Source organism: Cyprinus carpio, chromosome B8 (genome assembly GCF_018340385.1).
Source record: "Cyprinus carpio isolate SPL01 chromosome B8, ASM1834038v1, whole genome shotgun sequence".
NCBI classification, from domain to species: Eukaryota; Metazoa; Chordata; class Actinopteri; order Cypriniformes; family Cyprinidae; genus Cyprinus; species Cyprinus carpio.
Window position 1 is genome coordinate 18,002,266 of NC_056604.1, and position 27,319 is coordinate 18,029,584.

The 27,319-nt window shown below is 40.0% G+C and overlaps 1 pseudogene; it reads left to right on the forward strand.

The window, feature by feature from the left end:
- Positions 1-27,319, forward strand: part of LOC109070238 — a 123,931-nt pseudogene that overhangs the window by 34,050 nt on the left and 62,562 nt on the right.

Consider the following 27,319-nt stretch of genomic DNA (forward strand, 5'->3'; position numbering starts at 1 on the left):
TTTGGGGGATGGCCAACACAAGGCGTCGTTCACTTTGCAGAGCGCAAACTTCTGGAGGGGCATAAGATTGAACTAGTGAGTTTTTAGGTAAGTTTGGCGCCGTGCCAGTGGGGTCCTTCGTTTTGTAGGCAAAGCATCAGTACCTTTGAATTTGATGCGAGCGGCTACTGGTAGCCAGTGTAACCTGATTGAGGAGAGGAGTAACATGGGCTGTTTTTGTTTTTAGGCTCATTGAAGACAACCCTCGGCTGCTGCATTCTGGATCAGTTGTTTGTATGAGGCTTGATAGTACATGCAGGAAGGCCCGCGCCAGGAGAGCATTGCCAATTAGTCCCCAGTCTGGAGAGGGAACAAGAGCTTGGGACAAGAAGTTGGGTGGAATTGCTCCTGACAGGAAGGGTCTAATCTTCCCTAATGTTGAATAAGGCAAATCTACAGGAGCGGGTCGTTGTAGCAATATGGTCTGTGAAGCTTAAACTGATGATCCATCACAACTCCTAGGTTTCTGGCTGTCCCTGGAACGGAGGAGTTATGGTTGACGAACCCAGCTGTATAGAGAAGTTGTGATGAAACGATGGGTTTTAGCTGGAAACCACCCCAGCAGTTTCAGTCTTTTAGTAAGGTTTGAGCTGAAGGTGATGGTCATTCATCCAGCTAGAAATGGGTCACTCAGACAGGCTGAAATGCGAGCAAACTACCCGTCGGGTCATCTGGTTGGAATGAGAAAGTAGAGTTGAGTGGTCCATCAGCGTAGCAGTGATAGGAAAAAGCCCATGCTTCTGAATGACAGATTCCATAATGACGTCATGTAGAAATGGAGAAGAGAAGCGGTCCAAGTAACTGAGCCTTGAGGAACCCCAGTAGCAAGTTGTTGTGACTTAGTAACTTTTCACCCCTCCAAGACCACCATGCAGGATCTATCAGACAGGTAGGAGTTAAGCCACTGGAGTGCGGTTCCCAGAGATGCCCCATCTTTTCTGAGGGTGGACAGGAGAATCTGGTGATTAACAGTGTCAAAAGCAGCAGACAGGTCCCAGCAAAAAATGAGTACTGAGGATTTTGAAGCTGCTGCTTTCCCAGTCGCAGGGCTTCAGTAACCGAGAGCAGGGCAGTCTCAGTTGAGTGGCCACTTTTGAAGCCAGATTGATTGCTGTGTCCAGGAGGTTGTTCTGTACAAGAAAAATAAACATAGAGAGTGATGGTTGAACACAGCTCGTTCGAGTTGTCTTTTGGCAATGAATGGAAAGAAGGGATACCGGGTCCTGTAGTTTTTTAGAAGTGCTGGATTTAGAGATGGTTTTCTTCAGCAGTGGGCTTACCCGAGCCTGCTTAAACGCTGAGGGAAATGTTTTTTTGAGCCAGAGTGAAAGAGAGGAGTTGATAATGTGAGTAAGTGGAGTAGGTAACGGTATGACTGAAAGAAGAAATCGCTTGAAGGGAGGTGAGTGTGGGGATCGGATCCAGAGGGCAAGTAGTAGGATGGTGACTGGACAGGATAAGTTTTGAAAAGTCCGTCTCCTGAGAGTGGAGAGAAGGAGGAGGAAAGGGAGTGAACGAGAGTGAGCATTTAGTCGTTGTGAAGTTATCCTCAGTCTGCGGCGTGGAGAATTGGTCACTGATGGTTCTTGTCTTATTTGTGAAGAAAACTGCAAAGTCATCAGCTGTAAGAGAGTCGATTGAGGAGGAGGTGGAGGCGGATTAAGAAGAGAAGAGAAGGTTTTGAAGAGTGTCCCGAGCGTCACAACAGTTGTTACTCTTGTCGTGGGTAATATGATGGTTTTTTTAGCAGTGAAGACGTTTGGCAGGGAGAAGGAGGAGAGGAGAGACTGATACACACTGAGGTCGGTAGAGTTTCTTGATTTAAAAGCCATTTCCTCTCTGCAGCCCTGAGTTTTAGCAGCGATGTTCACGGAGTACATCGGACAGCCAGGGGGGGCAGATGGGGTGGTGCGTGCTGGTCTAGACGACAGGGGGCAAAAGTTGGTCCAAGCAGGAGGTCAGAGTGGAACACAAAAGTGTCCGTAGCACTGTTCGTGTCCAGAGCTGAAAATTGCGAGAGTGAAGGAAGTGAGGATGCAACCACAAGAGGATAGGCGAGATGGAGAGAGGTGAGCGTAGGTTTCCCCCCGTCGAAAGGTGACCCGCGTTTGGAGCGTGGTGCCGCTTCAGGAGTAAGTGTTAGATTAAGCAGTAATGAGGAAGTGGTCTGAGGTGTGCAGTGGAGTAACTAAAGTGTTGTCCACTGAGCAACAGCGCATGTAGATGAGGTCCAGTTGGTTGCCCGATTTGTGAGTGGGCTGTAGTAGAGACTCGCTTGAGATCAAATGAGGCGAGCAGAGTGTTAAAGTCAGCAGCCTGGGGTTTTATCTAGGGTGGGATGTTGAAGTCCACCAAGCAAGTACCAGAGGGGAGTACCATCTTCAGGATAATTTTGATAGCAGCACGTCCAACTCCTCCAAGAAGTTTTCCCAAATTGACCTGGGGGACGATTAAATGACCACAAAGTGGATTTGAACAGGGTGGGTTTACAGTAACAGCATGTGATTCAAATGAACCGTGACCTGTAGGTGGTGGTTTGAAGATCAAATTTCCAATCTTTCGATATAAGGAGACCAGTACCCTCCACCCCCTCCCAGTCGTACGAGGGGTGTGGGAAACAAGTGAAATGAGTGGAGAGGGCTGCGGGAGTGGCAGTGTCCTCAGGTTTTGATCCAGGTCGCATTCAGTGCCATGAGGGCTTTGAGACCAGAATGAGTAGCAATAGAAGAAAATGAAGTCTGCTTTGTTTAACAGCGACTCTGGCAGTTCCAGAGACCAAGTGTGAATAGAGAGCGTTCGGAGTAGAGGTCAGAGGGACAGGCCTTAGATTTGTCAGGCAGGCCTTCCTTCGACGTACAATAGCGTGCTCTCCGAGTGTTTAGTAGTGATAGTAGAGATCTGAAAGCACATAGTGATCTACAATTAGTGACCAAAATAAGTATTTGCGGAAGAGCTGTACAAAAATTGAAGGGGGAGAAAAAAAAAGCAATACTCAAGTGCCCTGTCGGTGTCCTTGCTCGGTGAGTCGCGCAGGTAGAGTCGATGGTCGTTACACCTCGAGGGTCTTCACACGAGGAGGCTTCACGCGACGGGCTGCCGCGACCGCTGCCGCGGTGGCACCTACCACTTATATATTTGCCTGATTACCTGTGATTGAAGTCAGCTTGTCACGCCTCCCTATTTAACAGACCGAAACTGTCCAGGTCCCGCGATAGGCAGACGCAAAACCAAACGCACAATTCCAAACACTCTTTTACACGTAAGACACACAGTGATTAAAGCAAAGTTTCCTAGCAACGATAATCACGCAGTACTCTAATGAGAAAACGAGGCCCCAAAAACACTTACAAACTGCTGTCCTTCCTCTGTCGCTCGACTGTTTCTTCTGACAAGCTGGCGTTTACAAAACAGCTCTTTAAGTACTTTTTCCGGCTTTGTACTGGCTATTGTCACGCCTCTCTATTTAACAGACACCGAAAACTGTCCCAGTCCCGCGATAGGCAGACGCAAACCAAACGCCACAATTCACACGTAAGACACACCAGTGATTAAAGCAAAGTTTCCCTAGCAACGATAATCACGCAGTAATCTAATGAGAAAACGAGGCAAAAAACACTTACAAACTTTTGCTGTCCTTCTCTGTCGCGGTGCGGACTGTTTCTTTTTCTTCTTATGACAGGCGTTTACAAAACAGCTCTTTAAGTACTTTTTAATTCTGACCGCTTACTGGCTATTGTCAAACGCCTCTCTATATTTAACAGACCGAAAAAACTGTCCAGTCCCGCGATAGGCAGACGCAAAACCAAACGCCACAATTCACACGGATTTGGGGGGGGGGTAGGCCACACAGTGATTAAAGCAAAGTTTCCCTAGCAACGATACCAACCATCACGCAGTTACTCTAATGAGAAAACGCGGCAAAAAACACTTAAATCAAACTGCTGTCCTGCACTCTGTCGCTGCTCGACTGTTTCTTCTTTCTCTAATATGAATGATGCAGTGTTGCAAGGCTGTTGTTAAATCATTTATGCACCTTAATCGCGTTCATTGGGGTTATAAAAAATCGTTACTCATTAATCATATTAATGAAACACACACACAATAAAATCAACCTATTAAATTCCATGAATTCAATATGCGTATTAACCTAAAATGCTTTATAAACATCTGGAAATCTCTAAAGTCACTCATACATTTAAATGTTGTTTTAGAAGCTCGTCTATCTGTTTTAATATTATGCGTTAGTCGTTCTCTAGGCAAACAGTATTAACTTTTGTCTGTGCACTGGAACAAACAATACCTACAGCATATTTACTACTAATGAACTCACTGTTTTCACAGTTCCTGTTATTAAACTGTTTTGCATTCCTATTTATAAGCTTTTTAAACAGAAAAGAAATTCCAATGTTAAATGTTTAAGGACAGATGACTAGGTGTTTTTTTTCTCCTGTTTCCTTTCTCTTTTGGACCGGGCCTCCCAGATACTTCCTGTTCTAGGAGTCTCCCCTTACAGAAACCTCCACTGCACATCAATGGCAAGCACTGGTAAAATTCTTTTCTGAAATCAGCTCGGTATAATGTCTGCAACAACAATATTGTCAGTGAGTTTTATTTTTTTTGCCTTTAACATATAGAGCATTGGAAAGTGCCTAAGCTATGAGATGACAGTTGAAGTATTTGTGGAAGCTCTTGTGCTCTCTCATGCTACAGAGAGGGATGTCCTGTCATCTGCCTCTGACCTCACAGATGCCCCCTCTGAACCACAAACATGCTGCGGGTCACAGGTCCAGCAACGATGACTAACTAATGGATACGGGGGAAAAAAGAAAGCGAAATAATGTAAGAGACTTCAGCAAAAATAGAGATGAAATGGTCCTATGATTTCGCCTTATCTTTGAACTCCGTTAAAAAAAGCAAAGCATGATGTGTGAAGTCTGAAGATGCCCCCCTGAAACTTCACAGACTCTAACTCTGTCCTTTTGTCGATTGCAGCTGGCCTCCTTCAGGCATAAACACATACGCACAAAACTTTCCCTAATTTTTCACCCCTAGGCAAAACTATAGAGACTGCACATTGCACTTTGTTTTTCATGGAAGTATAGTTTCATGTTGGCATGCTGCTGGTTGTGTTTTTGTGCCAAGGTCACGACTGTATGCTGATTTCCACACAAACTGTCAGAGAACACCCTCACTGCTCCATCACGCGAGCTGCCTCAACGATGACTATCAGGCCTGCCTCACATCTTACACCAGACTCATTGGTGAGCTATATCTAAATATTTATTAATAGATAGATTTAGATAGATAATTTTAAAATTATTAGGCATTATTATTACTACTACTACACATAAACTAGGCATTGAAAAACATGTGGGGATTATGAGATTATTTTATTTTATTTTATATTTTGGAAAGGAATGAATACTTTTATTTCATCAAGATGCATTAAACTGATCAAAAGTGAAGAGTAGACTTGGTTGTTTCCATTCATTAGTATTTCAAATGAATACTGTTCTTTTGAACTGTTCATTTCATATTTCAAGCTAAATTATATATATATATATACTTTTTCACCAATTATATGGACACCAAATCTGTTTTTATATTTTTATCTAAAATCATATTTCAAGCTAAATTATAGAATGCAGCACAACTGTTTTCAACATTGATAAACAACTGTGAACTAACGTTACATCACGGAATAAAATTGACATTTTAAAATATATTAAAATAGAAAGAAAACACAAGTTATTTAAAATTTTACAAGTATTATTGTCTCCACACATAGTGCAGTACTTTTTGATCAAACAAATGCAGCTTTTGGTGAGCATATAGAGATGCGTTTAAAAAATATTAAATTAATTTTACTGACTTTTGAACGGTATTGTATTGCATAATATTAGGAAAAGTGTAAGTCATTGTATTGTCAATAGAACATGAGAAAAGTACTATTAAATATTTATCAAACTTTTGGCACCATCTTTAGTAAACATTAAAAACTTCAACATATAATGAAACTGAACAAATATTTGTTTTTGACTCATCCATTTCATCAATAAAAAATAGACAAAAAAAATGTGTCAATAACAAAAAGACATATAAAATATCTAAATTTTACCACCGGAAAATTAATTCTGAATATTCATGTTCATTTAAATCATTTTTTCTCTGGATACACAGTATTCGGTAACCTATACATGACTTGTTTTTGTTGGATTTGTTCTGCCTATAGGTACAGATATGACTCCAAACTACATGGCACTCAGGTCACTCAAGTACTTCACCATCATCCCCCCTGGTGTAACCTGCAGAGGGCAGCGGCAATCAGGAGGAAGAGTGTGAGAAATTTCTACAGGACTTCAGAGAAACACACCCTGTCTCCCGTAAGTCTTTCTTCTTTGTTATTAAAGCTTTTCTTCTGTAAAGTCTGTCCCGGAGGTCTGCAGCTGTTTCAGTCATCGCTGAGCGTTCCAGCTTTTCGTCTCATTCAATTCCGAATTTATACTCAGCTTTTTGATAAGTAATTGAGGGATGCGGTACTTACCATGAGCATGCGGTTGTTTAGAAATAGGTTTCTTAACGTGAATGCCTGGCAGGCTACACGGTGACAGTGTTTGAAACATGCTATGTTTTTGTGTGTACTTTCCAGTTCACAAAATATCATTCATGTCCATGTGTGGCAAGCCTCGTACCCATGACCCCCGTCTAGAAATCATAAATGTCTGGTTGTTTTGTAACTAATGGTCATGCTTGTTTGGCGCCAAGTAAAAGGTAAAGTAACATGTAGGCTGAGGCTAAATAAGGCTTTACATCCAGCATGACTTGTTATCAAGCGGTTGCTGCAACGTCAGGACTCCTTTTTTGGCCTTTCATAGTGAATAATGTGTCCTGTAAATTCATTTAAAACAACGAATTTTATGGCTTATTTTTGAAATGATAATCTAATTAATTAATTAATTCATTCATCTAGATTTACATATTTTTGTAATGTATAATACCGTGTATGTGTATGCTAGTGGTTCTCCAAAAACAGTGACTAGACGTTTCAATTTGAAAGTATTTCTGTACATGGAAAATGGCCCATATATATATAATATATTATATATATATATATATATATATTATATATATAATATATATATATATATATATATAAAATGTTTAATTAGATATGGGCAGATAAAGAAATTATTATTAACAGGAGGGCAATAAAAGAGAATCTAAGATGAAGAAATTGATTTCAACATTTTTGATTGCTGGGGGGCGGGGGGGTTTTTTGGGGGGCAGGAATATCTGTCCAGAGAGTGAAATAAATAACAAAGCGGAAAATAAAACATAAGATAATAGGCTACAGAGCTTTCGGGCATTAGCTCAGGAGACAGTTCATCATCCGATATCCCAACACTGTGAGATAGGCTGAGAGGAGACTTTCTCGAGTCAAAAACACAAGCATGGGTACATGTATAATTGCATGGATTTTCATGTAGATCATGGCTCTCTAACCAAACCTAGGCGAGCCGCTTTCGTGTAGACTGCATTTTAAGGAATTGTAGGCATGCTTTTGATGTGACAGTTGTTGCAAAAATCAACAATACCTCAATTTAGGTGAATTGTAAGCGTAGCATCAAAACACCAACATATCCATAACTGATACATGATAATCCCATAATAAACCTGGCAGACACAATTATGTCCTTGGGTTTGATGTCAGCAACATACTAATATGAAACTCTTTTGAAATCAATAGTCTACTTCACATTAGCAGCATTATTCTTATGGTTGTTGGTAAATGCCTGTTAGTGAACTTGTGTTTTTATACAAGATCATGGAACGCAGTAGACCGCAAGCCATCAGCTTCACATCATTTTAAGATAGTGTTGTGTGTGTGTGTGTGTGTGTGTGTGTTGTCTGTGTGTGGTTGTCTTGTTTGGTTTTGAGCCTTCTAGCAATTAAACTTGATTCAAAATCAGCAAGTGTTGCACAGAAGTAGCATTTTAGCTGAATATGCTGACCCCCCAAATACAGTTAGCTATGCCTCATTCTTAACAAACTTGGAGAAGACGGGACACACATTACTTTTCTTCTCAAAGGGATCTGGCGAGTTACACGTCCCTGACTTTCTGACTTCCTGCGGAGGAACATTCTCTTATGAAAATGTGCTTTGAATCAATTGTGTTTTTTTTTCTTTTCTTTTCCATACAGGAGGATGCTATCCAGTGCCTTCGGCTATGGGTCGCTACCCAAGCCTGATCCTCAGACTAGTTACAGGCTCAGTGAAACCTGACCTTGAGCCCACTGCCAAACGTCCCCTAAAACAACTATGGAAACCTGGGAGGAGCCCTGCATCAGATCGTCCTGTGCAAATTTAAACGTAAGTCAGATTTTATGCATTCGAGTAGTTTTAGTGTTATATATTACATTGTACATTTTAATGATAATGTGGATATGAGTCAGTAATACCATGGTGAAAAAGACCTGCCCTTAATTGTTTTGAACATGCATTTGTACTAAAGACTATAGAATTAATAACAAAATGATGTACCTGTACCTAAGTTCTTCTTAAGCACTGTAAACTTCAGCTACTGCATTTAAAATAAATGTAAAACGATGATACATTTTCAATTTAAATTTGCAATTAAACATTGTAAGTGAAGTGTTGAAAAACGTTAACACTATTGTTCTATTTTAAATTCCAATATAAAAAAGTCTACTTTTTCCCATAAAATAGTAAGCTAGAGAAGAAATGGAGGTGTCTTAGCAAGTCACCATGCAGAAAATAAAAGAAGCAGCTGTGTGGAATGAAAGCAAATAATCAGCATGTTGCTTTGTAAATATTGTAGATCTCACCACTAACAAACGCTGCATTTACAGAGCATCAACCCACACTTTACTCATTTATTTTAGTCCCCAATACATATTGGAGTTTGAAACATTGGCAACATATTTTACACATAGGAATATTGTATGCCCCCCCCCTACAAAAAACTTGCCACTTTGCATTTAAATTAACATTTGAATTGGACTAGTGGGACAATAGGCAAGCTATGAACAGCTATAGAATAAAACAACGACAAGAAATAAATTAGTTGACAGGAATGCTACCTTTGTTTGGCTAATTGCACACACACACACACACCACACACACACACACAACACACACACCACACACCACACACACACACCACAACACACACACACTGCATTGCAGAGTTTTTCACCTGAGTGCAGAATACTCTCCAGAGATCTTGATGGGCTCATAATTAACATATTAAAGTTGAAAATGTAAAATGATTGAATGTACCCCTGAAAACAGCACAAATAGACCAGAGAGAAAAATGTGTCCTCACAATTTCCCAGAGGAGCCAAAAAACTGCATGTCACTATTTACACTGCATGTGTTTGCGTATGTTGTGTGTATCCTGTTACGTGCTGTGAGCCAGTAGAAGGCAATGCTTAATTTATTGTTAAAAATGATAATTAGTGCATTACCAAAGCAGGAGAGTTTATTAATTAGAGAACCTGCCTGAGGGAAACATTGTCAAACTCACCAATTCTCTAGCAATTCAGAAAACTTGTCAGATCGCAATCACAGATTACCCAAAAAGCATTGCTGAAACTCAGATTTTTTCTTCCCCGGTCCCACTCAATTGAAAGATGAATAGTTTGCCATAGGCCATTTTTCTTCATTCTGACATGGAGAGGAGAAAGGGCAAAGTGGGTTTTTTTCAAAAAATGTCTCCACCGCTCTTGTTTACCCGTGTTTTAATTGACAGGCAAGGGTTTGGCCATCACAGTGATTTTTGGAGGTGAAATTCAAAGGGGGCGCTTTTGCTCCGAATCTAGCACGGTCCAATAGCACTTAAAGAGTGCCTGAGCAGGAAGGATTGTTCCTTCACAGGAATCTACATGTAGAATGTGACAAGACAAGAGTTGCTCATGGGCACAAAAGCTATAAATCGGTTCCAGTGCTCCACTGAGTATGAAACTTATCAATATTCAACTATTTATTCCTACTGTCCCTGCTACAAAAATGAAATCACAAATGGAAATTATTAAAATAAATTCTGTCATCTAAATAATCGACAATAAAATTGTCAATTTCATTGGAAAAAACATGGAAAAAATGAACCATTTTTATTCGAAGTCATATGTATTTGCTTGATCGACTGTCTTTGTAGAACATTTGAAATAACTGAGATATAATTTGGGCACGCATAAGCTAACTGATACGGAACTGTAATGTGGTCGACAGAGATGGAGCTACTTCATAGCTAGGGATTTCCTGGAAAATAGTTCACTTCAGACATTCTGCTAACTTTAAAGGGTTAGTTCCCAAAAATGAAAATTCTGTCATTAATTACTCACCCTCATGTCGTTCTAATCCCATAAAACCTCCATTCATCTTCTGAATACAAATTAAGATATTTTTGATGAATTCTGAGAGCTCTCTGACCCTTCCATAGACAACAATGCTGTAATTACCATGAGTCAAGAGTTCCAGAAACAATAGCAAGGAGGGAGAAGTGGTAAAAATAATGGTGCAATGGTTTTTTGTTTTTTTGTGGTCCAGGGGGGGGTTCAACAGTAATTTTAAGGAAAACTATGAGAATACTTTTTGTACGCAAAAAAAAAAAATAAAAAAATCAAATACCACGAACTTTATTCAACAAATTTGTCCTCCTCCTAGGTCACCCAGTGCCCTTTTGGAGAGAGCAGATCCACTGAGTGTAAACAGTGGTATGCTATTCTTGCCATCTGCATCACGTGTCTGTCCGTACAAAAAGTATTCACGTAGCTTTTGATTTAATGCAGTCAAAGTGAAAGCCTCAAGTGCACCTTGGAACCTCTAATCTTTGAGGACAGTCAATATTACGACATGTCTCACATTCAGCACCTGAATAATACTCAGGTTGCCTAAACAAAGCAAACAGAAATACAGCGAGAAGACTCATTGTGAACAATAAATCCAAATAAACTACATCTGACATTCACAAACTTATTACATCTCACATTTGCTACAGTATCCTATTCGTTAGGTAATATCATCACATTCAAGGATAGAAATGGCCCACTGGCCCAATGCTTACATTAAAAGAAAAGTTGATACGGAGCATGGTTTGCTCTCACCAAAGGCTTGTGGAAAGAGCTGTGTACCAGGAGGAATGATTCTGTTTGAGCAAGGTGTCATGTTACCATACACACCTCAGTGTCTTTTCGCATCCTCGCTTGCCTGTACAGGGACACAAGCTGAACATGTGAGAGAGTTCTAAAGCACAGAGCTGAGATTGTCAATGAGTGGAAGAGAAATGGAGGAGATGATGAGAAGCGAAAGGTGAGAGAGGAGGGCATTAGTAGAGCTGTGAAACGAGAGATCTGGGTGTGATTGTCAAAACAGGACAGCTGACACCCATCACCCCGATTCTCTCACTAAATTAAGTGTGCTTATAGTGCAACTGTCCTCTCGTTGTCTCCTCACCGAAACACCCCCCCCCACACACAAGGAGCATTCCACCGACCCTGGTCTGTACACACACAAAAATTCGCGCTCTTTCCTTTGTACTTCTCGCTCGTGTCCTGTTCTCTGTCTCTCTCTCGTTGGCTCGCTCTCTTGGCCAGCTGACGTTTTTGGCAGTTATGGCTTTGCCATAAGCCCTGCATCTAATTATGCATGTTTACACAGGAGATGCTGAAAAGTTCACTGCATGAGCTAACAACTAATTGTCAACACTTCACTACAATGCACAGTCTAGGTAAAATGCACCATTATTAAGCCCAATTAAACTCCAGATACGTACACTAATATTCACCAAAACAACGAGCACTACGTTAAAGACTAATAATTAGATGATAATTGCGATACTCTGTAGTAGTGCGAATCAGTTCCCGTTACAGGCGGGATACTCAGAAAGACAGGAAGTGAATAGTGCCTTTGACTGGTTCTGTGCATAACAGGAAAGATTATAAACAATAATGTTCGGAAAATTTACTCAAAATTGAAGCGCACTTTACGGGATGGTGATTTAGTTTATTTGCTACGAGTATTTTTTATCACCTATTCAACTAAATGCTGAACTCAATAAGCACAGTAAGCCAGTTCTGAACTAAAATAAAATAAAATACACATTTCAAAAATTTTCACACTTAAAATAATAATTTTTAAAAAATAAAATACACAAAATCAAAATTTTTAAATAAAAAAAAACAATTTTGAAACTTTTTTTTTGCAAAATTTTGCACACTTTTTTTAGTTATTTTGCACAACTGCGCGCGTGATGACCAGGTTATTTATATTGTAAGACACTTACCACTAAAGTAAAGGAACACCTGTTCAATTTCTCTATTAATGCAACTATCTAATCAACCAAACACATGGCAGCGCTGCTTCAATGCATTTAGGGGTGTGGTCCTGGTATCTCCTGAACTCCAAACTGAATTTCATAATGGAAAAGAAAGGTGATTTAAGCAATTTTGAGCGTGGTATTGGTTGTTGGTGCCAGATGGGCCGGTCTGAGTATTTATCTGCTTAGTTATTGGATTTTATGCAGACAACCATTTCTAGGGCTTTCTTACAAAGAATGGTGTGAAAAGGGAAAAAATATCCAGTACTGCAGCAGTCCTGTGGGCTTAAAAATGCCTTGTTGATGCTAGAGGTCAGAGGAGAATGGGCCGACTAATTCAAGCTGATAGAAGAGCAACTTTGACTGAAATAACCACTCGTTACAACCGAGGTATGCAGCAAAGCATTTGTGAAACCACAACACGCACAACCTTGAGGTGGATGGGCTACAACAGCAGAAGACCCCACCGGGTACCACTCATCTCCACTACAAATAGGAAAAAGAGGCTACAATTTGCACAGCTCACCAAAATTGGACCAGTTGAAGACTGGAAAAATGTTGCCTGGTCTGATGAGTCTCGATTTCTGTCTGTTGAGACATTCAGATGGTAGAGTCAGAATTTGGCGTGTAAACAGAATGAGAACATGGATCCATCATGCCTTGTTACCACTGTGCAGGCTGGTGGATGGTGGTTGTAATGGTGTGGGGAATGTTTTCTTGGCACACTTTTAGTCCCTCTTAGTGCCCAATGTGGGCATTGTTTAAAATGCCACAGCCTACCTGAGCATTGTTTCTGACCATGTCCAACCCTTTATGACCTCCATGTACCAATATTCTGATGGCTACCTCCAGCAGGATAATGCACCATGGCACAAAGCCTCTAATTCAGTTCCAAATTGGGTTTCTTGAACATGACAATGAGTTCAATTGTTCTTAAATGGCCCCCACACAGTCACTCAGATCTCAACCCAATAGAGCACCTTTGGGATGTGGTGGAAGGGGAGCTTCAGGCCCTGGATGTGCATCCCACAAATCTTCACTCAACTGCAAGATGCTATCCTATCAATATGGGCCACCATTTCTAAAGAATGCTCTCAGCACCTTGTTGAATCAATGCCACGTAGAATTAAGGGCAGTTCACCTTGAAGGCGAAAGCATTAGTATGGTGTTCCTAATAACCTTTGGGGGAGTGTAGAAGATAGATACGATCGATAGATAGATGTAGAATCGATCGGAAGACTAGATAGATAGATAGATAGATAGATAGATGTTTTCACTCAGATTCGATTGTTCATATAACATAAGATAAAAAAACTAAAATCCGAATATTCCAACTTTTCAAGTAAATGAAAAATCAAGGAGGACTAGCTAACATGTAGCACCTCTCAACAACTACAAAACAAAATACAGTAGAGAGCCTACTAATGGCAACAGCAATATTTGCTAAATATAGTTGATTAAGACATTTATAAAATAATGGACTTTTCATGTGAAACATTTTGATTGATGACACAAAGGAATCTGTGTTTTGAGTAATTCATGAGATCACTCCAATGAATCTGACTTTTTAAAAAATTAAAGCTTAACCATACGTCTGTAAATAGTTTGGTTATAACTCCCATCATATGACCATCATTTGCTAGAATTGACACAAATGAAATAGTTAAATAGCACAGAATTTTTTAAGAAATATGGCACAATGTGGCCTACGGATGCATTTACCAAGACGGAGCCATATATGGTTCTTGAATGGGAAGAATAAATTGAATAAAAAGACCTAATTACCAATGACCACGAAACAATTTGTGTCTTGATTTAAACTAGTTTGTTCATGACTCAATACAGGGGTCGTGCACAGTGATCAACTATCCCCACTTACACTTTAACAGCATATATAATGGTGACACTTACTTCAAAAATAACATATGTTAAAAATCACTCTTTCTAGACGTCAGTCCTTCAAGGCTTTCCTTGTGTAACAGAGGAGGACGTGCGAGAATTGAAGATCGATTGAGTATCGGGTAAATAGCATTGTGTGGAGAGAAGGATACGACTAAGGGGAGCAAACGCTCGTGACATATTCGTAGGGCACCTAAAATCCCAGTGGGATACCGGCTCTGACTCCCAGCCAGTTGGTATGATGTCAGTGTATAGGACTGTGGGATTTCTGGACTAACACACACCTGATTAAACCAACAGCTTTGTGAGGGGAATAACAGAATGGCGTAGGATGTTGCTGAACAAGCAATGGCAATTTTAAGTAGATAAAACGCGGAGAGGGGTGTCTTGATAATCTTTAGAATAAATTCACAGGCAGCCGAAACACCAAGCGTCGTGGCTATGTCCATGACACGCGTATCTACACATTCTGTGAGTCGACTCGCTTGGATGAGTGAAGCGGTAGTAGGGAAGGATTGTAGCTTTTATCAATCTCCTCTAGAGAGAACGCCACAGTGCGTGGTTTACATTGTACAAATAAGTCACACAACCCTGGCCACGCGGACTGATACGCCAGGCCTGGCTGACAAAGTCGTCAGAGGGTATTTTATCTTATAACATAATTGGAAAACAGATTGTATGCTGGATGAATTAGGGCGACGTCTGCGTCATGTGCGAGTGGCAGCATGTTCAAGCCCAACCATCCTTTGTCATAAAACAATATCGCACAGCGACGGGCTTGGCCAACCAAGCTTTGATGACCTTGGATTGGGGGAACAGAACTTTTACAGCACGAAGATGCAGGACAAATGAGTAATGTCTGGTTTACTGGAGCCACATGAATGAATGGAATGATTTGCACCCTCCTTTGTTAAAGAACCTCAGAAACGGATGAGGCACTACATGAGGAATTTAGCCAATTAAAAGACAGATTGGCCCAAAGCACGATGGCTGTAAATATAAACAATGATGTGTAGAATGGGACCATCTGTACGGACAAGCTAATAGAGAGCGGCGTGGATAAGTCTGCCTGTAGATTAGTACATCGTGCCGGGGCAACATTTATCTACCACAATTGAAGGCCATTATAACCTGTTAAAACATTTCTGGGGTTTTTTTGTTGTTTTCTGTTCTGTTTGTAAAGCGGTTATAAAGAGCAAGAGTATTTATTAACGCACATGATTTTCCAACCAGCTTTGATTGTTTTATATATGTATATATATATATCTATATATATATATATTATATATATATATATATATTATTAGATTATCTCTATATAGATATAAAATCACTACTGACAGTATACAATCTTTTGCAGTTCAAGCCTTTTTAAAGTTTTTGTTTAATGAATCAGCAACAACCACAAGAAAAAACATATAAACATGACATAAAGGAAAAGTTATAATGAAACTACATAACAATAAATATATGCTCATTAATGCGGCTTCTGAGAAGAAGCAGAACACTGAAATGCTACAAACAGTATTTTCACAGTAGTGTATGGCACGCTCACAAAAGAGTGGATCGAAACCCAGTGGAATTATGGTATGAGAGTACTAGTACCAAAATGAATACATTCATTATTTACTTACCATTCATTTTAGAGCAAGTTACCTTGTTGCGTGTCATGTCTATAATTTATGTGTAAAAAGATATTCGTTGACAACAATTGTGCACCCTATACCACATTTTGACATTAAATTAAAGTTTAAAACAAAGCTTAATTGTAAAAATAAAGTAAATAACATGCTTGTTTCTACCAACTCTGAAGAAAAGTAGGTTCGCAGAGTACCAAGCTGTGGCTTAAGAACGATGTGCGCCGTGACGTAAGTACAGGTGTCTTTTTTTTCAGCTCTGCACACCAATGACATCTTCTGGAATATCTCGAAACTGAGTTGACATAATGAAATACTTGGTTGATCGCTATTCCTGTCGTTCAAATAATAATGCTGATGCGTAGCAAGAGACCGCATCAAGTCCGCTAGTAGAACCCTGTACACACTCAGGGTGAAGAGCCCCATCAGCCGAGACAGGAAACACTAACGCACTATCAGTAAAAGCATTTAGGGAGGAACTGCCAATGAACGCGTGAGTTGCATGTGTAGTGAAAATATGACAACATTTGGAAAAGCTAAGTTCAAAAACTGTTTTTGGGACACTATATTTGTGAAATTGCGTTTCAGAAACTTGCATTTTCTGTCTGTAAGAGAGAGACACTCTTCCTCAATCATGTGACTGGGGTTCAGACGAATGAAATATTGAACCATTAGCGGTCCTCTATGATTCATGTGACGTTTATTGATACTGACCCTCTAGAAACAATCTATAGGAAAGAATAGAAGGAACATGACATTGCAGTCTCAGTTGCGCTTCACATAAAGACATACAGTTGTCCGTATTTGTATAGGAAAGCATGTGGTTAAGGACGCCACGGCGTAACAAATGGACAGAGTAGATCTCCTCGACACAAGACACCATCGTAGTAAGTAAAACATTAGTTGTCCATATCTCAAGGATAACCTTATTCTCCATATGGCAGGAGGAACGTGATTGCTAATCCATCAAACAGGATTGAAAGATCTGACGGAGGAAAAAGAGAGGGTAAAGTAAGCTGTACAAAGATGTGAAACCTTTCCAAGCCAAGGAGCTCAATGTCCATTATCTGTAAGCATCTCCTGCTTGTTGCCATGAGCGGGGAACAAAAAAAAAAAAAATGCTATGGATGCATATCTGGTGAGCCAGAAAACCAACAGGCACCATTGAACAGGACTTAATTTTAACTGACATATGTGGAATCCACACAATGTACCTTAATAATGGTCACTATGCTTTCACTTGTACGTCAAAAGATGGCTGAGAGGCGCGGGAGGTGAAACCATTCCAAGACCTGCCGATATATATTAAGGACTAGTTATTACATTATTTATATTTATCATCTTGAATTTTTTGACATTAGTTCGAACCGATGAGTAATAATAATTAAATATTAATTTGTATTTCTGTACTATAAAAAAACAGTTGGATTAGATTGTGTACACTTGTAATGAAGAACAAATGGTACACAAGCAACTCTGAAAATGATAATTAGTGAAACTGAACAAAAATGTAAAAAAAAAATAAAATTATAAAAATGGAAATATGAAGGAAAAAGTTATGGTAGTATCTGTCGACTGGAATTACGTACCGAGATGTTAGTTTCATATAAAATAGTGTCGCATGCTACACAAAATGAACGACTAAATTTACTATCTTTTTTTATTGTGAAAGTACTTTCATGGCAGATCAATAATTAACCTAAATATTTTAATACTACTGTAAAATTAAAGTATATTCGCTTGTAATGCAAGCAGATATGAAACACTTAGTGGTTACCAATTTGGACCCACTTTATAAACTACTAGCATGAAAAAAATATTGTCGTTTACACAAAAGTACAACCGAAAAACACTTTACATGATTATATTCTGGTCTAATATTATAAAAGTATTTATTATGAGGATTAGATTAGTACTAAAATGGAGCCGTAAAAGGCAACTTTAATGCAATGCCAATAATTGTATTATATTAAAATTGCATTAAGACTTTTTGTTATACCGTGTGTAGTGTTTTTGTCGCCTAGAAAGCATCTGACATTGAACTTTCATGATATCATACCTAATCTGTGCTAGGTATTCACCAGCGCGGCAATGTTCATGGTGTTGCATGTCATATTAGTTTGGTGCGTTGTTTTTATTCCTGACAGCGGGGTACCACTGGCGTCCTCCTGCGGACGCACTACCCCATCACAAGAGATACCGCGGGGCCACCAGCATAATTCCATAGTCCACCCCGCGAGCACTATGAGCTATCTGATGTCGTTAACGCGGTCCTTCACGAGCGTCTGTTGTTTGGACGCTTATTGGTGCATCACCACGACATCGCTATGGCTTACGGACCTAGCCTAGAACCGCATTTCACATGTAATGCACAGCACAGCAGGGGCACCAAGGGCTCGATGATAACTAACCCCCTCTAAGACGTCATTCTTTATCAACGCTTACATACAGACCTACATGGACTTCAGCCCCTTTATCTGCTCCGCGTTCCCCGTGAGACAGACGGTCTTTCATTTCCCGACTAAACCACCAAACAGAAAGAACACAGCACACAAACACCCACTACCGTAAAAAAGAACTGCTCGCACCTCACGCCCCATATGGCCGAGAACACACCGATAGATTGTCATACCCGAATAATGAGCAACTACCGCGGCACCAACCAAGAACAATAGATAGATAGAACAGAATGAGATGGCGTGGACTAGCAGGCGGGTTAAGAGTCATAAGAGACTGTAGACCGTGATGCTGGGCACTGGCTAGGCAGAACTAAAGGCCCAGGACGAAGCGCTTTCCAGTCTACCTGTACCTAACTTCGTGCCAACCCACAACCACCAGATAACAAAGGGCCGTACTTAGTGCACACACATCAGGCCACGATGAATGACCGTTGTCTGGCATCTTGGACATTTTTTTTAAAACAAACCATCTCTGCGATGGCATTCTCCAGCCCGGCCCACTGGCGGGTCCCCCCACAGTTTCTGGATTTTTTTCCGCGATCTTCTCTGGACAGCTGCTTTAGCTGTTTCTCATTGTGATTATTTCCTTTTCGGTTCCGTATTTTCTCCATTATTTTGCCAACAGTTGACACATGAATTAATTCCTGCCTCCATGGTTCTTTCTATAGATAACGTCGCCGTGGCAGTGAATTTGACCCATAGTTTATCAACACTGTAACCCTGTCGGACACGGTCACAAGCGTGGATTGACACGGGCATAAAGCTCTCTTTCGAGACTAAACATCTAAGCGCGTCAACCGATCTGGATAAGAAAAGTAGGTTTGGAGGACCTGATAGAAAGTACCAGTGGATCAACGATGAACATTCTTTCGCACGGCCCCTTCGTGTGCGTTCACAATGTCCATGGGCTGCCCCACATGTCTAATTTTTGTCTGACTATGAATGTTTTGTCTTTTCCAAAAGTACAGCTTTAATTATGATGTGTTGGGTACCGGTTAATCAAGGCATCACTGATTATGATGATGAGGGACCGACCTTGCTAGAGAGACCAAGCTCAACAGTCGGTGATGGGTAATACAGCGGACCAAAGAACTGACATGGACTGAGGAAGACCTGGAGAAGTGCTCCACCACTAACCATATAGCGTAACGCACGATAATCGGAGGTTAATAGGCCGAGTATAAATGAGGATAGTCTAAGGACCGGGCGAGAGACATAAACCCGCTCTGCGTGCCGCCGAAAAAGGAAAAGGAGTGACAGCAGTTTGGGATGTTCTTCGCTTCTCATTATTGAGTACTAGTCGCTGTGTGCAGAAGGGTCGATGCCGAGTTTTGATGTTCAGAATGTTTTTATTAAAATGTACTCACCCCCGATTCACTAGGTTCGGTAAATGCACTCGATACATATGACTCTTTCTCAACATATCAGAATAGCTGAAGTTATGAACAAACAGACATCGATATATATATATATATATATATAAATGTAAAGTTCAAAACTACGACAAAGATTTATATATTGTGTCTCTAGGCTTGTTCCATGTACATTACCATATGACAAAGCAAATGAGTGAACTAAATGAAACATTCTTTGTGTAAATATGGCACCTATGGGAAATGGAAAACACATTGAAAGTTATGTTTTTCGTAATCAGTGGGGATCTGTCTCTGTGGGAAACAAACATGTTTAAAAACATCAAAAGGCAAACTTTTTTTCATTAAAAGATGATTCAAAATACTTTTATTGATAACTAAAAGATTTTATGGGATTAAGGAACTCCCAGTGATGTAATAATCAGCTCTATTTTTGCCAGATGTCTTTCAAAAAGAGAATTGTATCTCTTCTTGTTTGGTTATGGGAATGTTCCTAGAAATGGAACTTTTGTTGCCAAACATACTGGGCAATTATATAGAATAATAAAACCCCATATGGTTTTGGGGAAGGGTTAAGTTATGCTGCTTTTTGGAGGAAGGAAAGAAGAACAGTACAATATCGAATATATTTTACATGGGGGCATCAAGCCAAGTTCACAAAAGGCAAGGGTTTGTCATTGTTGAGTGAGGGGGGAACAAAGCAAATTGAAATTGGGTACAAAAAAATTTTGAAAATGCCTGTCACCAGGGACAAACTGACAATGATTGGTGATTCCAGTTGCTTCGTGGGAAGTGTGATGTATATTCACAAAAACATGTTTAGCTGTTCATAAAACATGGCCAAAACTTTGTGAAAGTCTTCAAAGGTGTTCAGTTTTAAATTTAGTCTTACTACCTTTTTAAAACAAACCAAAAACACAAAAGTGAAAATTTTGAATCTCCAATGTACCTGAGCAGAAAAAATCGCATCACCATATGCTCCCCCCAAAAAAAACAGCTCTTGATTCTGTATATCAAAACAAAGGCAGCTACTTGGGGTTTGGACTTACATATTTGACAGGAGGTGTGGACTGCGTTAAAAGTGTGTTGTTGAGTTGTTTGTACAAAATAGGGGGCCTTACATGTTTTAAGACCAAATTCGTTTGTTATGTATGATTTTTTTAGCTTATGGGTTGGGGGGGAGGGCGATTTGGTATTCAAAGGCCTTTTTTTTTTACGGGCAGGGGAGTACCATTTGTCTGAAATGTGGACCACTATTGAATTTGTACAGGGGGGGGGCTTTCCAGGAGCAAAAGAAATCCAAAACTATGGGAAAAAGAGAATTGTAGGCACTTCAACAGTACTTCGGGGGGACATTCAATTGGATAGCATTTTGGCTGGTGGTTTTCACTTTGATAAACCCACTTCGGATGCAGTAAAAAAAAAAACATCGGCCAATCGTGCATGATGTGTCAGGTGGACAACCATTCTCGGAATTAAGCAGAGGCTCTACGTTCCATTCTGACAGACTGCTTTGATGGTAGGGTTCACTACAAAGGGTTAGGGACCTTGCTGTTAGGAAGGTCCAGATATATCGACTAGTATGCACTGTGGCACTTGGGTTCTGTCACTGTATCCAAAAAAGGCCAGCTCCAATTTTTTAATGCTTTCCCATAATTTTGTTTTCTTTCCAGTGGTGTTGTTTCTCATTCCACCATATGTACCTTTGTTGGCCAGTGTGACTAAATACAGTTGGAAGTAGGTGGGGTATCTGGAAGACCTTGTCTTGTCCATAGTAGTTGGTAAATGGTCCCAAAAGCGCGCACTACGACTCGGAAAATAGAGACCATAGTAGGATGAGTACTGCAGCATATCAAGTTTTGGATCCAAAAACTGGTTTTGACATGAAGTATGGCAATTACTTGTATCATTGGTTGTTGTAACGTATTACTTCAATTTGGAAATGATAAGGTTATAGTGACGTGAGGACCTAAACAAGGCTTAAATTTGCTCTTGTTTGTGTTTTGAAAATTGGTTTATTAACGCCCTTAACAAAATACAATAAAAAACACCCTCTGTTGTACACAAAAAGAAAAATTAAAAAAAGAATTTGCTGGAAGAACCAGTGGAATTTTGAGCTTGATTCTTAAAGTTTGTGAGCTTATTTTAGGTGCAGACTACGTAGACCTCGTAACAACATACAAGAGTGGCCAGATGCTTGTAGCCTTAGGGAGCTAGAAGACTAATACTTTTGTCCACTTAATGGGGGGAACTTGATAAATTTAACAGTTGTTGGTTGGATGAGAAACAGACTTATAATACAATGTTTCATCTCCAGCTTTTGGAGGCAGTTTGAATTCCACCTTCATGTGTTTCCTTCCGGAAGCCGTAGTGGACGTTTGTCTCCAGCAAGATACGTAGTTACTGTGGGTCCAGTAAGGATGAGCGGTGTCGAGTGTGTAACACTCCCTCCACGCGAGCGAGGTACTGTATCACATGAAAGAGAAACCTTATCTCCGGAGCTAGTTGACCGTGGCTTTCGGGATCCAGACGACGCATGTCAAAACTGCGGTACTTAGTGTGTACCAAACTTTTTCCAATTGTACTCCTGAGCATAAAAGGCCAAGTTAATTATTGGCAAGGAAAAACCAAACTTTCAAAAAAAACAATCCTTAACTAATTAAAAAAATTATGGTGGGAATTGTTAATTTGGTGTGGAAAGAGAACAAACAGACGAAAAACACAACAAAACAACCATAACCGATACAAAATAAGAAACCATTTAATTGCTGGTTTATACTGGGCAGTCAGTGGGTTTAGTGTTCCACAGTGCGATAGTTTCTCTGTAAATGGATTTATATTGCTACATTGTTTTTGACAAAAAAATAAAAAGTAGGGTAGGGAGGACAATATTTTTCTTAGATTTATCCTGGGTTTTCTTTTCAAAATGTTTACAAACATTTCTTTAATCACTACATTGATTAAATTTACATCCCTATTACAGTGGATTTGCTGCACCCCCCACACTTTTTTGCACCCCAACAAAAAGGCATAGGTAAACAGAATATACAGGATGTCTTTTTTTTATTTTTTTTTAAAAACCAAGGCGCTTCCTACAGCATTTTTTCCCCTTAGTCCATTGGTTCAGTCAAACAGTCAAAACCAACAACCCCCCCGCCCAAATTTCACCTACCTAATATGGTTTTGAGTTTGTTGCTTGTTGTTCCATGCTTTAGCAGGCAGGGGGTTTTCAGGATGACTGAAAAATGACAAGTTGCAAAACAAAACCTTTATATATGTAAACATTACAACTTGTATTTTCTCATGGGGCCATTTATTTCGCTGCGAATTAAGCAGAGAAAAAAAGATTTTTACGCTTTTGCATGGGTTTGAGGTTACAATACAGAATTAATACAAAAACCCTAAAGTAGGTTAAACAATTTATTGGAATTCAAATTTTGGTTCATCAATAAAAAACCAATTCCTCTGTTTTTTTCAAAATTCAAAAATCATTAGGAACTGGCCGCCCTGGGATAGAATCCGTGTGTTGAAGTGTTCATGATAGGCATCTTACGGATTTCTAGAGGACATCGCACCAATGGTCTAACCACGACCGAAGTTTTCTTGAATATGTTTTATTGGGGGGATCATAGCCTGGGGTCTTCAGGGACTTTTTTAGTATTCATTAAAGATATTCGGGAGTATAATTATTGGTGATCTGAGGGGGGGACCAGGTTCCATCGACGAGTTTAAACAAAGGAAACAGGAATTGTGCACATACCCACTCGTTCACTTTTTTAATGCCATTGTACCGCTCACAATAAGAGCTAGTTGATTGCTAACACTGATGTTAATGAATGGTTTATTTCAGCGTTCAATTTTGTGTCGCAAAAACTTAAGCGCCAAAGCAGACATTTTCCCTTTAGTGGGGGCAATTTGAATATTCAACTGGCGCCAATTTGTTGCCCCCACAGGGGGGGGGACCCCCCACTTGTTAATAAAAAAATACAGGATCTTGGGACCCTAAGCGCTTTGAGGCACCAATTTGGGTATTTCCCCAGGTGCTCAATATACGAAAAAACTCACATGAGTCTGAGGGAAGGTCTTCTACCTTTCAGTAAGGTTGTCTCTAAACCTTTCGCAGTAAGTATAGTCTAAAAACTCGGGATGGGGTAGATTGTGGACTACCTTGGTATTATTCATTTCCCACAGGTTTGTACTCTGCACCACAGACAAGTGAAATACCATTTTCTGGCAAAAGGCACCACCCACAAACAACCCAAGCCAGGACTGGAGGGACTCCATTTACAACGATTCTTTCGCCGATAAGTCCACAACAGCGAAATGCAGCATTTTGATTGATCCCAGCAGTGAAATTCTAAGGGGGCCTTTTTCAAAATTAATTGCACGCGCGATGGCTAGGATACGGTGTGTAGTTTTCTGCACGCATACAAAGGAGGTAATCGATTAAACCAACCTTTCTTGTTCTCCCCACTGTAAACGTGGGATGGAACCTTATAAACAGTCTCCAAGGCCTGGAAATACTTTCGCAGCTCCATGTGCAATTACTGAGGGGAAGGGGAAGATAATTTAATGCTTCTTGTTATCCTGTTAGATTTCGTTATTTGTGAATTTTATTCAGTCAATCACTCAATTTAAATATGGTCTGAGTGGAGTACTGGAGATGGAGATGAAGCAGGTGTGTGATTGTTAAAAAACTTCAGCAATTCTGAGAATAACGGGAGGTTGAGAGTTTTGGCCTGATGCCTGGAAGTTTAATGGGAGGCATTTGGTCCAAAAGCTCGATTAAAACAAGGAAGGGACCAAAAGCCAAATCACAACGGGCGAGACCAGAACCCCCCCGTGGCTGTGTCAGGGCCCAGTGGTTTGGTTCAGCGGTGTTGGGGGGGGGGGGGGGGACCAGCTTGGGCATAATTTTTTTTCACTTTGAGGTTTTCCAAACTGCACAGTTGTTCCCAATTCATCCAACATGTCTGTGCAAAATTTCGGGCCACGTCTTGATTCTTCAAATACGGGAACAAGAAGGAAATATTGTTTGACACAGAGACCATTTTCAAGACATTCTGGAAAAAAAAACAACTATTTCCACAAGTGCTTGCCAGTTTGTACTAACGAGTTCTTAGTGAACAGGGAAGGTGAGCCATGGTTTAAAGGGCTTTATTTTTTAGTAACCTTTTTTCCAGTCATAGACTCGTGATATTGGGCCAACACAGAGGCGTTGGCGGGACGAGGCTTTAAGGGGGGGGGGACCCTTTTTCCTAAATGTCTTGACCAATTAAAAGGGCCAAAGCCTCTGGGCATGGTTTTCTGTCTTTTTGCCTTTTGGCTCCTTTTTTGTCCAGATTTATAGACTCTGGGCAAACTCTGTTAATTTTCTTCGTGTCCGTTTTCCATTTCTTCTCTCAGGGGATTTTTGGCACAGGAAATTGAAGATTGCCTCTGGAAGGCAAAAGAAGCTAGATTGCAATTTTTGGGGAAACAACGGACTTCACTGTGTAAAAATTTTTGACAAAGGGTTATTTACTTTTGGGATATGGCCTTTCTATGTTACAACTAATATTTTTATAAGGATGTGACTTTATTTATTCTGACATTTGAAGCAAGGGGGATTAACCCAGATTATCTTTTTTGGTTGTTGATGTTGGGGAAATTCATAAGTGAAGAAAGGGGATTTGGTGGGCTGAATTTTTGGCCTAGGTGGGAAAGAAGGAAAATCGTAGGTGTGTTTGGTTCTCTGTTCCAAAATGTTAATTGCGTATGGGGATGCAATTGTTAAAGGAAGTTTTCTTTGTAAAAATTCAATGGGGGTTGTGGTCTCCTGCTAAGAATATAAAAATTTTGATGGGGGGGCACCGCACCCGGGGGGGGACTTCTCCTTTGAGTGTTTAGGGAAATGTTTTGCGAGTCCATTTTTATTAGTCCCTCCAAACATAGACTCAAAATATATTGTTTTTTTTTTTTTTTTTTTTTTTTGTCCAATCTCACTTCCTGGGTTCACAAATATTTAAGGATGTAACGATTGTGTCCACGTGGCAAAGCCCCAAGCATTAAACAAAAAAAACCCCACTTCAGGGCCAGCTTCCTGGAAAAACATCTATCAGTCTTACATTAATAGAAGGTATTTTTTTTAGCTTATTTATTCCAGAATTTTTATAATACTTTACTATGGGCTATGTATATCTTTTTGTATGTGGAAATAATTTCTGATAATTTATATAAAAATTTTTCGTGTAAGCCTGAAACCCCAGTCCTCATTTTCCACAACCCATTCAATCACATAATTGATGATGATGATTGCATTGGGTGATGATGATTTTAAAAAAAAGATATTATACCAGCGAACTATGGTCATTAAAACGCATGACATATAATGGGCCTTGTTGTTCATCTGAGATAATCAAAGTAATAGGAAGAATAAGTAGAGAATTTATTATCTTAACTAACGTTGTCAAAATATAAATGAGCTGGAGGGTTCCAGAATGTAGATATCCCGTTTAATTTATAGCAAATAACAGTATTTATAAACCCAAAGAAGTCTGGTTGTTTTCTAGTAATCAAATCTGAGAGAGTTGAGCGGTGTATGATAATGATGGTAATGATTAATGGATAACTTAAAAAAAAAAAAGCAGTAGCCTCAGTGTTAATGGGAACTTATTTATTATGAACTTAAACAGACGTCACACTTGTCCCTAGTGACTGAACTTTACTACACACAGAACTAAATACAACACGTTCTCTCACTTAGCTCTGCTTGAGACTGACATCGCCGAACTTTCTTTTCAATGAAAAATAAGTAACCACCGGAAAGAACTGGTGCGTCTAAGAGGTTAGACAAGGGAGCCGTGTTGTGATGGAGAGACTTTATGATACAACGGTGTGGCCGAGCAACACACGTGCGATTTCAAGTGCACTTGTAAGAGATAGACATTTCGGGAGATCAGACGAGCCTAGTGATTCTGCTGCGGTATTGTGAATGGTAAGCGGATCCCTAGTGACTATGCGGTAATCTGGCTGGATCTCTGAGAACCTAAGTAGCACTATGTCTGCTCCTCTGAGACACAATCACGAGCTGAAGTCCTGTAGAACAGATCACAACAGTCAAGAGTACAGTATACATAGGCAATTCAGTCAACATCCGCACCACACACAGCAACACCCAAACAACACATCATTACTACACTCCACCACAACACAGTACCACACACACAGCACACACACGGCAATCACAACAGAGGTAACTACTAACAGTGCACACACATATGCAAAACATACAGCAGTTACTCTATCAGAGCCAATCCACTATCTAACAAATAAAGACAGGCCAAAAAGTGGCTTAAGCATCATTTCAAACGTTATTATTACAAATCACATAACCATCTAGTGTGGAGAGCTGAAACAAATGAGAGACTGCAGTGGGTGAACTACGTCCCTATAAACCTTTACATGCTGTTCAAACCTTTCTGTGTCTGAAAATCCGATTCACTGAACTGTCGTTTGATGTTTCAGGGGACTGCACAATTACACATTGACCTTGTAAATTATGCTACGATTACACCGAATTTTTACTTTCTGTC